Genomic DNA, 12,902 nt, shown 5'->3' on the forward strand with positions numbered 1-12,902 from the left:
GCGCGCGATGTGTTCGGGCCCATAGCTCCGAAGAGACTGGTGCCTTAAACCAGCGCCCTAGACCGCTCGGCCACGCTACCTACACCAGTGTTCCTGGCATTTGTAGAATGCAGTGCACGACACAGCTTCCTGATCTGCTGCGACTGGTTGCTCGAACATCGCACCTCGAACGACTGCCCTTTTCGAATAGAGATTAACTACACAGGCAGCTGCCAGCGCCCTGGTGCGGCGGCATCGCGTGTTTATAAGGAATCGGTAGTGCCACCTGCAGCCTGAGGAACATGAGCACAAAATCAGGAGGGCAACGTGATTTCAATCACTGGGTCACTATCGTCATTGCAGCGACAGCAAGGCAGAACTTTAAAAAGTGCCGTGACCCGGATTCGAGCCTGGGTTGTTGCGGCCACAACGCAATGTCCTGACCACTAGACGATCACGGCCACGGAGCCACCGCGGAATTCAACTCTCGCGACTGCAAGTGGCTGTGCACAGCAAAGCTCGGCCGACTGTGTCTCGCAACAGCTGTGTCAGACGCGGTCTCCATTATATGTATACTGGCAAACGAACGTGCCCGCGCTGATGGACACTGAGCAGAGTGGTTAGCTGCATTCAACCCCCGTGGCAATGTCTTGCAGTCCTCCAAGTCTGTTGACCGCAGGTATGTGCCCGGATAAGAGGTGGACAGATGTCGCATCTCTCTCGCCGTCACTTGTGGCCGCGAATCATATTTTACGTAGTTTTCTGCAAGCGTCAGCGGAGCGTCAGTCGAGCTAAGTCGGGACAAGTCGCATAAGAGGAGCAATAAAATGTGCATTTCCGGTACCGGGAATCGAACCCAGGCCTCCTGGGCGAGAGCCAGGTATCCCAGCCACTAGACGACAGCGGATAACGACACAAGCACTCCTCCAACAAACACGGCGAGCGCCCACCCGCTACTTGACGACAACTGCAAAAATTAACGTTTCCACTTCGTAGAACGGCATGCTCGGGACGCGTCTCGTGGAGACGAACGCCAGCAATCATGAGACGAAACTGCGCCGGTGAATCCTGTTGTTACACCACGCACCACTGTGCTACGACAGTTTAAGAAACCGACGCTGCGCTTTTTCCTTCGCGGGAAATCAGTGCTCCTGTTTTCGAGACAGAAAACGTTGGCAGCGGTGGGATTCGAACCCACGCCTCCGAAGAGACTGGTGCCTGAAACCAGCGCCTTAGACCGCTCGGCCACGCTACCTACGCGACGCGGCGGTCACAGGAGCTGCGTTCTACCCCACGAGAACACACCGCAATGGCACAAAAACGAGAAGTAAAAATTGGCAGCGGTGGGATTCGAACCCACGCCTCCGAAGAGACTGGTGCCTTAAACCAGCGCCTTAGACCGCTCGGCCACGCTACCTACACCAGTGTTCCTGGCATTTGTAGAATGCAGTGCACGACACAGCTTCCTGATCTGCTGCGACTGGTTGCTCGAACATCGCACCTCGAACGACTGCCCTTTTCGAATAGAGATTAACTACACAGGCAGCTGCCAGCGCCCTGGTGCGGCGGCATCGCGTGTTTATAAGGAATCGGTAGTGCCACCTGCAGCCTGAGGAACATGAGCACAAAATCAGGAGGGCAACGTGATTTCAATCACTGGGTCACTATCGTCATTGCAGCGACAGCAAGGCAGAACTTTAAAAAGTGCCGTGACCCGGATTCGAGCCTGGGTTGTTGCGGCCACAACGCAATGTCCTGACCACTAGACGATCACGGCCACGGAGCCACCGCGGAATTCAACTCTCGCGACTGCAAGTGGCTGTGCACAGCAAAGCTCGGCCGACTGTGTCTCGCAACAGCTGTGTCAGACGCGGTCTCCATTATATGTATACTGGCAAACGAACGTGCCCGCGCTGATGGACACTGAGCAGAGTGGTTAGCTGCATTCAACCCCCGTGGCAATGTCTTGCAGTCCTCCAAGTCTGTTGACCGCAGGTATGTGCCCGGATAAGAGGTGGACAGATGTCGCATCTCTCTCGCCGTCACTTGTGGCCGCGAATCATATTTTACGTAGTTTTCTGCAAGCGTCAGCGGAGCGTCAGTCGAGCTAAGTCGGGACAAGTCGCATAAGAGGAGCAATAAAATGTGCATTTCCGGTACCGGGAATCGAACCCAGGCCTCCTGGGCGAGAGCCAGGTATCCCAGCCACTAGACGACAGCGGATAACGACACAAGCACTCCTCCAACAAACACGGCGAGCGCCCACCCGCTACTTGACGACAACTGCAAAAATTAACGTTTCCACTTCGTAGAACGGCATGCTCGGGACGCGTCTCGTGGAGACGAACGCCAGCAATCATGAGACGAAACTGCGCCGGTGAATCCTGTTGTTACACCACGCACCACTGTGCTACGACAGTTTAAGAAACCGACGCTGCGCTTTTTCCTTCGCGGGAAATCAGTGCTCCTGTTTTCGAGACAGAAAACGTTGGCAGCGGTGGGATTCGAACCCACGCCTCCGAAGAGACTGGTGCCTGAAACCAGCGCCTTAGACCGCTCGGCCACGCTACCTACGCGACGCGGCGGTCACAGGAGCTGCGTTCTACCCCACGAGAACACACCGCAATGGCACAAAAACGAGAAGTAAAAATTGGCAGCGGTGGGATTCGAACCCACGCCTCCGAAGAGACTGGTGCCTTAAACCAGCGCCTTAGACCGCTCGGCCACGCTACCTACACCAGTGTTCCTGGCATTTGTAGAATGCAGTGCACGACACAGCTTCCTGATCTGCTGCGACTGGTTGCTCGAACATCGCACCTCGAACGACTGCCCTTTTCGAATAGAGATTAACTACACAGGCAGCTGCCAGCGCCCTGGTGCGGCGGCATCGCGTGTTTATAAGGAATCGGTAGTGCCACCTGCAGCCTGAGGAACATGAGCACAAAATCAGGAGGGCAACGTGATTTCAATCACTGGGTCACTATCGTCATTGCAGCGACAGCAAGGCAGAACTTTAAAAAGTGCCGTGACCCGGATTCGAGCCTGGGTTGTTGCGGCCACAACGCAATGTCCTGACCACTAGACGATCACGGCCACGGAGCCACCGCGGAATTCAACTCTCGCGACTGCAAGTGGCTGTGCACAGCAAAGCTCGGCCGACTGTGTCTCGCAACAGCTGTGTCAGACGCGGTCTCCATTATATGTATACTGGCAAACGAACGTGCCCGCGCTGATGGACACTGAGCAGAGTGGTTAGCTGCATTCAACCCCCGTGGCAATGTCTTGCAGTCCTCCAAGTCTGTTGACCGCAGGTATGTGCCCGGATAAGAGGTGGACAGATGTCGCATCTCTCTCGCCGTCACTTGTGGCCGCGAATCATATTTTACGTAGTTTTCTGCAAGCGTCAGCGGAGCGTCAGTCGAGCTAAGTCGGGACAAGTCGCATAAGAGGAGCAATAAAATGTGCATTTCCGGTACCGGGAATCGAACCCAGGCCTCCTGGGCGAGAGCCAGGTATCCCAGCCACTAGACGACAGCGGATAACGACACAAGCACTCCTCCAACAAACACGGCGAGCGCCCACCCGCTACTTGACGACAACTGCAAAAATTAACGTTTCCACTTCGTAGAACGGCATGCTCGGGACGCGTCTCGTGGAGACGAACGCCAGCAATCATGAGACGAAACTGCGCCGGTGAATCCTGTTGTTACACCACGCACCACTGTGCTACGACAGTTTAAGAAACCGACGCTGCGCTTTTTCCTTCGCGGGAAATCAGTGCTCCTGTTTTCGAGACAGAAAACGTTGGCAGCGGTGGGATTCGAACCCACGCCTCCGAAGAGACTGGTGCCTGAAACCAGCGCCTTAGACCGCTCGGCCACGCTACCTACGCGACGCGGCGGTCACAGGAGCTGCGTTCTACCCCACGAGAACACACCGCAATGGCACAAAAACGAGAAGTAAAAATTGGCAGCGGTGGGATTCGAACCCACGCCTCCGAAGAGACTGGTGCCTTAAACCAGCGCCTTAGACCGCTCGGCCACGCTACCTACACCAGTGTTCCTGGCATTTGTAGAATGCAGTGCACGACACAGCTTCCTGATCTGCTGCGACTGGTTGCTCGAACATCGCACCTCGAACGACTGCCCTTTTCGAATAGAGATTAACTACACAGGCAGCTGCCAGCGCCCTGGTGCGGCGGCATCGCGTGTTTATAAGGAATCGGTAGTGCCACCTGCAGCCTGAGGAACATGAGCACAAAATCAGGAGGGCAACGTGATTTCAATCACTGGGTCACTATCGTCATTGCAGCGACAGCAAGGCAGAACTTTAAAAAGTGCCGTGACCCGGATTCGAGCCTGGGTTGTTGCGGCCACAACGCAATGTCCTGACCACTAGACGATCACGGCCACGGAGCCACCGCGGAATTCAACTCTCGCGACTGCAAGTGGCTGTGCACAGCAAAGCTCGGCCGACTGTGTCTCGCAACAGCTGTGTCAGACGCGGTCTCCATTATATGTATACTGGCAAACGAACGTGCCCGCGCTGATGGACACTGAGCAGAGTGGTTAGCTGCATTCAACCCCCGTGGCAATGTCTTGCAGTCCTCCAAGTCTGTTGACCGCAGGTATGTGCCCGGATAAGAGGTGGACAGATGTCGCATCTCTCTCGCCGTCACTTGTGGCCGCGAATCATATTTTACGTAGTTTTCTGCAAGCGTCAGCGGAGCGTCAGTCGAGCTAAGTCGGGACAAGTCGCATAAGAGGAGCAATAAAATGTGCATTTCCGGTACCGGGAATCGAACCCAGGCCTCCTGGGCGAGAGCCAGGTATCCCAGCCACTAGACGACAGCGGATAACGACACAAGCACTCCTCCAACAAACACGGCGAGCGCCCACCCGCTACTTGACGACAACTGCAAAAATTAACGTTTCCACTTCGTAGAACGGCATGCTCGGGACGCGTCTCGTGGAGACGAACGCCAGCAATCATGAGACGAAACTGCGCCGGTGAATCCTGTTGTTACACCACGCACCACTGTGCTACGACAGTTTAAGAAACCGACGCTGCGCTTTTTCCTTCGCGGGAAATCAGTGCTCCTGTTTTCGAGACAGAAAACGTTGGCAGCGGTGGGATTCGAACCCACGCCTCCGAAGAGACTGGTGCCTGAAACCAGCGCCTTAGACCGCTCGGCCACGCTACCTACGCGACGCGGCGGTCACAGGAGCTGCGTTCTACCCCACGAGAACACACCGCAATGGCACAAAAACGAGAAGTAAAAATTGGCAGCGGTGGGATTCGAACCCACGCCTCCGAAGAGACTGGTGCCTTAAACCAGCGCCTTAGACCGCTCGGCCACGCTACCTACACCAGTGTTCCTGGCATTTGTAGAATGCAGTGCACGACACAGCTTCCTGATCTGCTGCGACTGGTTGCTCGAACATCGCACCTCGAACGACTGCCCTTTTCGAATAGAGATTAACTACACAGGCAGCTGCCAGCGCCCTGGTGCGGCGGCATCGCGTGTTTATAAGGAATCGGTAGTGCCACCTGCAGCCTGAGGAACATGAGCACAAAATCAGGAGGGCAACGTGATTTCAATCACTGGGTCACTATCGTCATTGCAGCGACAGCAAGGCAGAACTTTAAAAAGTGCCGTGACCCGGATTCGAGCCTGGGTTGTTGCGGCCACAACGCAATGTCCTGACCACTAGACGATCACGGCCACGGAGCCACCGCGGAATTCAACTCTCGCGACTGCAAGTGGCTGTGCACAGCAAAGCTCGGCCGACTGTGTCTCGCAACAGCTGTGTCAGACGCGGTCTCCATTATATGTATACTGGCAAACGAACGTGCCCGCGCTGATGGACACTGAGCAGAGTGGTTAGCTGCATTCAACCCCCGTGGCAATGTCTTGCAGTCCTCCAAGTCTGTTGACCGCAGGTATGTGCCCGGATAAGAGGTGGACAGATGTCGCATCTCTCTCGCCGTCACTTGTGGCCGCGAATCATATTTTACGTAGTTTTCTGCAAGCGTCAGCGGAGCGTCAGTCGAGCTAAGTCGGGACAAGTCGCATAAGAGGAGCAATAAAATGTGCATTTCCGGTACCGGGAATCGAACCCAGGCCTCCTGGGCGAGAGCCAGGTATCCCAGCCACTAGACGACAGCGGATAACGACACAAGCACTCCTCCAACAAACACGGCGAGCGCCCACCCGCTACTTGACGACAACTGCAAAAATTAACGTTTCCACTTCGTAGAACGGCATGCTCGGGACGCGTCTCGTGGAGACGAACGCCAGCAATCATGAGACGAAACTGCGCCGGTGAATCCTGTTGTTACACCACGCACCACTGTGCTACGACAGTTTAAGAAACCGACGCTGCGCTTTTTCCTTCGTGGGAAATCAGTGCTCCTGTTTTCGAGACAGAAAACGTTGGCAGCGGTGGGATTCGAACCCACGCCTCCGAAGAGACTGGTGCCTGAAACCAGCGCCTTAGACCGCTCGGCCACGCTACCTACGCGACGCGGCGGTCACAGGAGCTGCGTTCTACCCCACGAGAACACACCGCAATGGCACAAAAACGAGAAGTAAAAATTGGCAGCGGTGGGATTCGAACCCACGCCTCCGAAGAGACTGGTGCCTTAAACCAGCGCCTTAGACCGCTCGGCCACGCTACCTACACCAGTGTTCCTGGCATTTGTAGAATGCAGTGCACGACACAGCTTCCTGATCTGCTGCGACTGGTTGCTCGAACATCGCACCTCGAACGACTGCCCTTTTCGAATAGAGATTAACTACACAGGCAGCTGCCAGCGCCCTGGTGCGGCGGCATCGCGTGTTTATAAGGAATCGGTAGTGCCACCTGCAGCCTGAGGAACATGAGCACAAAATCAGGAGGGCAACGTGATTTCAATCACTGGGTCACTATCGTCATTGCAGCGACAGCAAGGCAGAACTTTAAAAAGTGCCGTGACCCGGATTCGAGCCTGGGTTGTTGCGGCCACAACGCAATGTCCTGACCACTAGACGATCACGGCCACGGAGCCACCGCGGAATTCAACTCTCGCGACTGCAAGTGGCTGTGCACAGCAAAGCTCGGCCGACTGTGTCTCGCAACAGCTGTGTCAGACGCGGTCTCCATTATATGTATACTGGCAAACGAACGTGCCCGCGCTGATGGACACTGAGCAGAGTGGTTAGCTGCATTCAACCCCCGTGGCAATGTCTTGCAGTCCTCCAAGTCTGTTGACCGCAGGTATGTGCCCGGATAAGAGGTGGACAGATGTCGCATCTCTCTCGCCGTCACTTGTGGCCGCGAATCATATTTTACGTAGTTTTCTGCAAGCGTCAGCGGAGCGTCAGTCGAGCTAAGTCGGGACAAGTCGCATAAGAGGAGCAATAAAATGTGCATTTCCGGTACCGGGAATCGAACCCAGGCCTCCTGGGCGAGAGCCAGGTATCCCAGCCACTAGACGACAGCGGATAACGACACAAGCACTCCTCCAACAAACACGGCGAGCGCCCACCCGCTACTTGACGACAACTGCAAAAATTAACGTTTCCACTTCGTAGAACGGCATGCTCGGGACGCGTCTCGTGGAGACGAACGCCAGCAATCATGAGACGAAACTGCGCCGGTGAATCCTGTTGTTACACCACGCACCACTGTGCTACGACAGTTTAAGAAACCGACGCTGCGCTTTTTCCTTCGCGGGAAATCAGTGCTCCTGTTTTCGAGACAGAAAACGTTGGCAGCGGTGGGATTCGAACCCACGCCTCCGAAGAGACTGGTGCCTGAAACCAGCGCCTTAGACCGCTCGGCCACGCTACCTACGCGACGCGGCGGTCACAGGAGCTGCGTTCTACCCCACGAGAACACACCGCAATGGCACAAAAACGAGAAGTAAAAATTGGCAGCGGTGGGATTCGAACCCACGCCTCCGAAGAGACTGGTGCCTTAAACCAGCGCCTTAGACCGCTCGGCCACGCTACCTACACCAGTGTTCCTGGCATTTGTAGAATGCAGTGCACGACACAGCTTCCTGATCTGCTGCGACTGGTTGCTCGAACATCGCACCTCGAACGACTGCCCTTTTCGAATAGAGATTAACTACACAGGCAGCTGCCAGCGCCCTGGTGCGGCGGCATCGCGTGTTTATAAGGAATCGGTAGTGCCACCTGCAGCCTGAGGAACATGAGCACAAAATCAGGAGGGCAACGTGATTTCAATCACTGGGTCACTATCGTCATTGCAGCGACAGCAAGGCAGAACTTTAAAAAGTGCCGTGACCCGGATTCGAGCCTGGGTTGTTGCGGCCACAACGCAATGTCCTGACCACTAGACGATCACGGCCACGGAGCCACCGCGGAATTCAACTCTCGCGACTGCAAGTGGCTGTGCACAGCAAAGCTCGGCCGACTGTGTCTCGCAACAGCTGTGTCAGACGCGGTCTCCATTATATGTATACTGGCAAACGAACGTGCCCGCGCTGATGGACACTGAGCAGAGTGGTTAGCTGCATTCAACCCCCGTGGCAATGTCTTGCAGTCCTCCAAGTCTGTTGACCGCAGGTATGTGCCCGGATAAGAGGTGGACAGATGTCGCATCTCTCTCGCCGTCACTTGTGGCCGCGAATCATATTTTACGTAGTTTTCTGCAAGCGTCAGCGGAGCGTCAGTCGAGCTAAGTCGGGACAAGTCGCATAAGAGGAGCAATAAAATGTGCATTTCCGGTACCGGGAATCGAACCCAGGCCTCCTGGGCGAGAGCCAGGTATCCCAGCCACTAGACGACAGCGGATAACGACACAAGCACTCCTCCAACAAACACGGCGAGCGCCCACCCGCTACTTGACGACAACTGCAAAAATTAACGTTTCCACTTCGTAGAACGGCATGCTCGGGACGCGTCTCGTGGAGACGAACGCCAGCAATCATGAGACGAAACTGCGCCGGTGAATCCTGTTGTTACACCACGCACCACTGTGCTACGACAGTTTAAGAAACCGACGCTGCGCTTTTTCCTTCGCGGGAAATCAGTGCTCCTGTTTTCGAGACAGAAAACGTTGGCAGCGGTGGGATTCGAACCCACGCCTCCGAAGAGACTGGTGCCTGAAACCAGCGCCTTAGACCGCTCGGCCACGCTACCTACGCGACGCGGCGGTCACAGGAGCTGCGTTCTACCCCACGAGAACACACCGCAATGGCACAAAAACGAGAAGTAAAAATTGGCAGCGGTGGGATTCGAACCCACGCCTCCGAAGAGACTGGTGCCTTAAACCAGCGCCTTAGACCGCTCGGCCACGCTACCTACACCAGTGTTCCTGGCATTTGTAGAATGCAGTGCACGACACAGCTTCCTGATCTGCTGCGACTGGTTGCTCGAACATCGCACCTCGAACGACTGCCCTTTTCGAATAGAGATTAACTACACAGGCAGCTGCCAGCGCCCTGGTGCGGCGGCATCGCGTGTTTATAAGGAATCGGTAGTGCCACCTGCAGCCTGAGGAACATGAGCACAAAATCAGGAGGGCAACGTGATTTCAATCACTGGGTCACTATCGTCATTGCAGCGACAGCAAGGCAGAACTTTAAAAAGTGCCGTGACCCGGATTCGAGCCTGGGTTGTTGCGGCCACAACGCAATGTCCTGACCACTAGACGATCACGGCCACGGAGCCACCGCGGAATTCAACTCTCGCGACTGCAAGTGGCTGTGCACAGCAAAGCTCGGCCGACTGTGTCTCGCAACAGCTGTGTCAGACGCGGTCTCCATTATATGTATACTGGCAAACGAACGTGCCCGCGCTGATGGACACTGAGCAGAGTGGTTAGCTGCATTCAACCCCCGTGGCAATGTCTTGCAGTCCTCCAAGTCTGTTGACCGCAGGTATGTGCCCGGATAAGAGGTGGACAGATGTCGCATCTCTCTCGCCGTCACTTGTGGCCGCGAATCATATTTTACGTAGTTTTCTGCAAGCGTCAGCGGAGCGTCAGTCGAGCTAAGTCGGGACAAGTCGCATAAGAGGAGCAATAAAATGTGCATTTCCGGTACCGGGAATCGAACCCAGGCCTCCTGGGCGAGAGCCAGGTATCCCAGCCACTAGACGACAGCGGATAACGACACAAGCACTCCTCCAACAAACACGGCGAGCGCCCACCCGCTACTTGACGACAACTGCAAAAATTAACGTTTCCACTTCGTAGAACGGCATGCTCGGGACGCGTCTCGTGGAGACGAACGCCAGCAATCATGAGACGAAACTGCGCCGGTGAATCCTGTTGTTACACCACGCACCACTGTGCTACGACAGTTTAAGAAACCGACGCTGCGCTTTTTCCTTCGTGGGAAATCAGTGCTCCTGTTTTCGAGACAGAAAACGTTGGCAGCGGTGGGATTCGAACCCACGCCTCCGAAGAGACTGGTGCCTGAAACCAGCGCCTTAGACCGCTCGGCCACGCTACCTACGCGACGCGGCGGTCACAGGAGCTGCGTTCTACCCCACGAGAACACACCGCAATGGCACAAAAACGAGAAGTAAAAATTGGCAGCGGTGGGATTCGAACCCACGCCTCCGAAGAGACTGGTGCCTTAAACCAGCGCCTTAGACCGCTCGGCCACGCTACCTACACCAGTGTTCCTGGCATTTGTAGAATGCAGTGCACGACACAGCTTCCTGATCTGCTGCGACTGGTTGCTCGAACATCGCACCTCGAACGACTGCCCTTTTCGAATAGAGATTAACTACACAGGCAGCTGCCAGCGCCCTGGTGCGGCGGCATCGCGTGTTTATAAGGAATCGGTAGTGCCACCTGCAGCCTGAGGAACATGAGCACAAAATCAGGAGGGCAACGTGATTTCAATCACTGGGTCACTATCGTCATTGCAGCGACAGCAAGGCAGAACTTTAAAAAGTGCCGTGACCCGGATTCGAGCCTGGGTTGTTGCGGCCACAACGCAATGTCCTGACCACTAGACGATCACGGCCACGGAGCCACCGCGGAATTCAACTCTCGCGACTGCAAGTGGCTGTGCACAGCAAAGCTCGGCCGACTGTGTCTCGCAACAGCTGTGTCAGACGCGGTCTCCATTATATGTATACTGGCAAACGAACGTGCCCGCGCTGATGGACACTGAGCAGAGTGGTTAGCTGCATTCAACCCCCGTGGCAATGTCTTGCAGTCCTCCAAGTCTGTTGACCGCAGGTATGTGCCCGGATAAGAGGTGGACAGATGTCGCATCTCTCTCGCCGTCACTTGTGGCCGCGAATCATATTTTACGTAGTTTTCTGCAAGCGTCAGCGGAGCGTCAGTCGAGCTAAGTCGGGACAAGTCGCATAAGAGGAGCAATAAAATGTGCATTTCCGGTACCGGGAATCGAACCCAGGCCTCCTGGGCGAGAGCCAGGTATCCCAGCCACTAGACGACAGCGGATAACGACACAAGCACTCCTCCAACAAACACGGCGAGCGCCCACCCGCTACTTGACGACAACTGCAAAAATTAACGTTTCCACTTCGTAGAACGGCATGCTCGGGACGCGTCTCGTGGAGACGAACGCCAGCAATCATGAGACGAAACTGCGCCGGTGAATCCTGTTGTTACACCACGCACCACTGTGCTACGACAGTTTAAGAAACCGACGCTGCGCTTTTTCCTTCGCGGGAAATCAGTGCTCCTGTTTTCGAGACAGAAAACGTTGGCAGCGGTGGGATTCGAACCCACGCCTCCGAAGAGACTGGTGCCTGAAACCAGCGCCTTAGACCGCTCGGCCACGCTACCTACGCGACGCGGCGGTCACAGGAGCTGCGTTCTACCCCACGAGAACACACCGCAATGGCACAAAAACGAGAAGTAAAAATTGGCAGCGGTGGGATTCGAACCCACGCCTCCGAAGAGACTGGTGCCTTAAACCAGCGCCTTAGACCGCTCGGCCACGCTACCTACACCAGTGTTCCTGGCATTTGTAGAATGCAGTGCACGACACAGCTTCCTGATCTGCTGCGACTGGTTGCTCGAACATCGCACCTCGAACGACTGCCCTTTTCGAATAGAGATTAACTACACAGGCAGCTGCCAGCGCCCTGGTGCGGCGGCATCGCGTGTTTATAAGGAATCGGTAGTGCCACCTGCAGCCTGAGGAACATGAGCACAAAATCAGGAGGGCAACGTGATTTCAATCACTGGGTCACTATCGTCATTGCAGCGACAGCAAGGCAGAACTTTAAAAAGTGCCGTGACCCGGATTCGAGCCTGGGTTGTTGCGGCCACAACGCAATGTCCTGACCACTAGACGATCACGGCCACGGAGCCACCGCGGAATTCAACTCTCGCGACTGCAAGTGGCTGTGCACAGCAAAGCTCGGCCGACTGTGTCTCGCAACAGCTGTGTCAGACGCGGTCTCCATTATATGTATACTGGCAAACGAACGTGCCCGCGCTGATGGACACTGAGCAGAGTGGTTAGCTGCATTCAACCCCCGTGGCAATGTCTTGCAGTCCTCCAAGTCTGTTGACCGCAGGTATGTGCCCGGATAAGAGGTGGACAGATGTCGCATCTCTCTCGCCGTCACTTGTGGCCGCGAATCATATTTTACGTAGTTTTCTGCAAGCGTCAGCGGAGCGTCAGTCGAGCTAAGTCGGGACAAGTCGCATAAGAGGAGCAATAAAATGTGCATTTCCGGTACCGGGAATCGAACCCAGGCCTCCTGGGCGAGAGCCAGGTATCCCAGCCACTAGACGACAGCGGATAACGACACAAGCACTCCTCCAACAAACACGGCGAGCGCCCACCCGCTACTTGACGACAACTGCAAAAATTAACGTTTCCACTTCGTAGAACGGCATGCTCGGGACGCGTCTCGTGGAGACGAACGCCAGCAATCATGAGACGAAACTGCGCCGGTGAATCCTGTTGTTACA

General features: G+C 55.4%; 18 non-coding genes across 18 annotated transcripts; all 18 read right to left on the bottom strand.

The window, feature by feature from the left end:
• Positions 1-1,152: 1,152 nt before the first annotated feature.
• Positions 1,153-1,234, bottom strand: Trnal-cag. Its single transcript has one exon. It is a non-coding gene; the product is annotated as a tRNA-Leu (tRNA).
• An 80-nt stretch (positions 1,235-1,314) lies between these two features.
• Trnal-aag lies at positions 1,315-1,396 on the bottom strand. The gene has a single exon. It is a non-coding gene; the product is annotated as a tRNA-Leu (tRNA).
• A 1,072-nt stretch (positions 1,397-2,468) lies between these two features.
• On the bottom strand, positions 2,469-2,550 carry Trnal-cag. Its single transcript has one exon. It is a non-coding gene; the product is annotated as a tRNA-Leu (tRNA).
• Positions 2,551-2,630: 80 nt separating this feature from the next.
• Trnal-aag lies at positions 2,631-2,712 on the bottom strand. Its single transcript has one exon. It is a non-coding gene; the product is annotated as a tRNA-Leu (tRNA).
• Positions 2,713-3,784: 1,072 nt separating this feature from the next.
• On the bottom strand, positions 3,785-3,866 carry Trnal-cag. Its single transcript has one exon. It is a non-coding gene; the product is annotated as a tRNA-Leu (tRNA).
• Positions 3,867-3,946: 80 nt separating this feature from the next.
• Positions 3,947-4,028, bottom strand: Trnal-aag. The gene has a single exon. It is a non-coding gene; the product is annotated as a tRNA-Leu (tRNA).
• Positions 4,029-5,100: 1,072 nt separating this feature from the next.
• On the bottom strand, positions 5,101-5,182 carry Trnal-cag. Its single transcript has one exon. It is a non-coding gene; the product is annotated as a tRNA-Leu (tRNA).
• An 80-nt stretch (positions 5,183-5,262) lies between these two features.
• On the bottom strand, positions 5,263-5,344 carry Trnal-aag. The gene has a single exon. It is a non-coding gene; the product is annotated as a tRNA-Leu (tRNA).
• A 1,072-nt stretch (positions 5,345-6,416) lies between these two features.
• On the bottom strand, positions 6,417-6,498 carry Trnal-cag. Its single transcript has one exon. It is a non-coding gene; the product is annotated as a tRNA-Leu (tRNA).
• An 80-nt stretch (positions 6,499-6,578) lies between these two features.
• Trnal-aag lies at positions 6,579-6,660 on the bottom strand. The gene has a single exon. It is a non-coding gene; the product is annotated as a tRNA-Leu (tRNA).
• A 1,072-nt stretch (positions 6,661-7,732) lies between these two features.
• Positions 7,733-7,814, bottom strand: Trnal-cag. Its single transcript has one exon. It is a non-coding gene; the product is annotated as a tRNA-Leu (tRNA).
• An 80-nt stretch (positions 7,815-7,894) lies between these two features.
• Positions 7,895-7,976, bottom strand: Trnal-aag. The gene has a single exon. It is a non-coding gene; the product is annotated as a tRNA-Leu (tRNA).
• Positions 7,977-9,048: 1,072 nt separating this feature from the next.
• Trnal-cag lies at positions 9,049-9,130 on the bottom strand. Its single transcript has one exon. It is a non-coding gene; the product is annotated as a tRNA-Leu (tRNA).
• Positions 9,131-9,210: 80 nt separating this feature from the next.
• Positions 9,211-9,292, bottom strand: Trnal-aag. Its single transcript has one exon. It is a non-coding gene; the product is annotated as a tRNA-Leu (tRNA).
• A 1,072-nt stretch (positions 9,293-10,364) lies between these two features.
• Trnal-cag lies at positions 10,365-10,446 on the bottom strand. Its single transcript has one exon. It is a non-coding gene; the product is annotated as a tRNA-Leu (tRNA).
• Positions 10,447-10,526: 80 nt separating this feature from the next.
• Trnal-aag lies at positions 10,527-10,608 on the bottom strand. The gene has a single exon. It is a non-coding gene; the product is annotated as a tRNA-Leu (tRNA).
• A 1,072-nt stretch (positions 10,609-11,680) lies between these two features.
• Positions 11,681-11,762, bottom strand: Trnal-cag. The gene has a single exon. It is a non-coding gene; the product is annotated as a tRNA-Leu (tRNA).
• Positions 11,763-11,842: 80 nt separating this feature from the next.
• On the bottom strand, positions 11,843-11,924 carry Trnal-aag. The gene has a single exon. It is a non-coding gene; the product is annotated as a tRNA-Leu (tRNA).
• Positions 11,925-12,902: the final 978 nt, after the last annotated feature.

The sequence above is a fragment of the Schistocerca piceifrons genome, chromosome 2 (assembly GCF_021461385.2).
Source record: "Schistocerca piceifrons isolate TAMUIC-IGC-003096 chromosome 2, iqSchPice1.1, whole genome shotgun sequence".
NCBI classification, from domain to species: Eukaryota; Metazoa; Arthropoda; class Insecta; order Orthoptera; family Acrididae; genus Schistocerca; species Schistocerca piceifrons.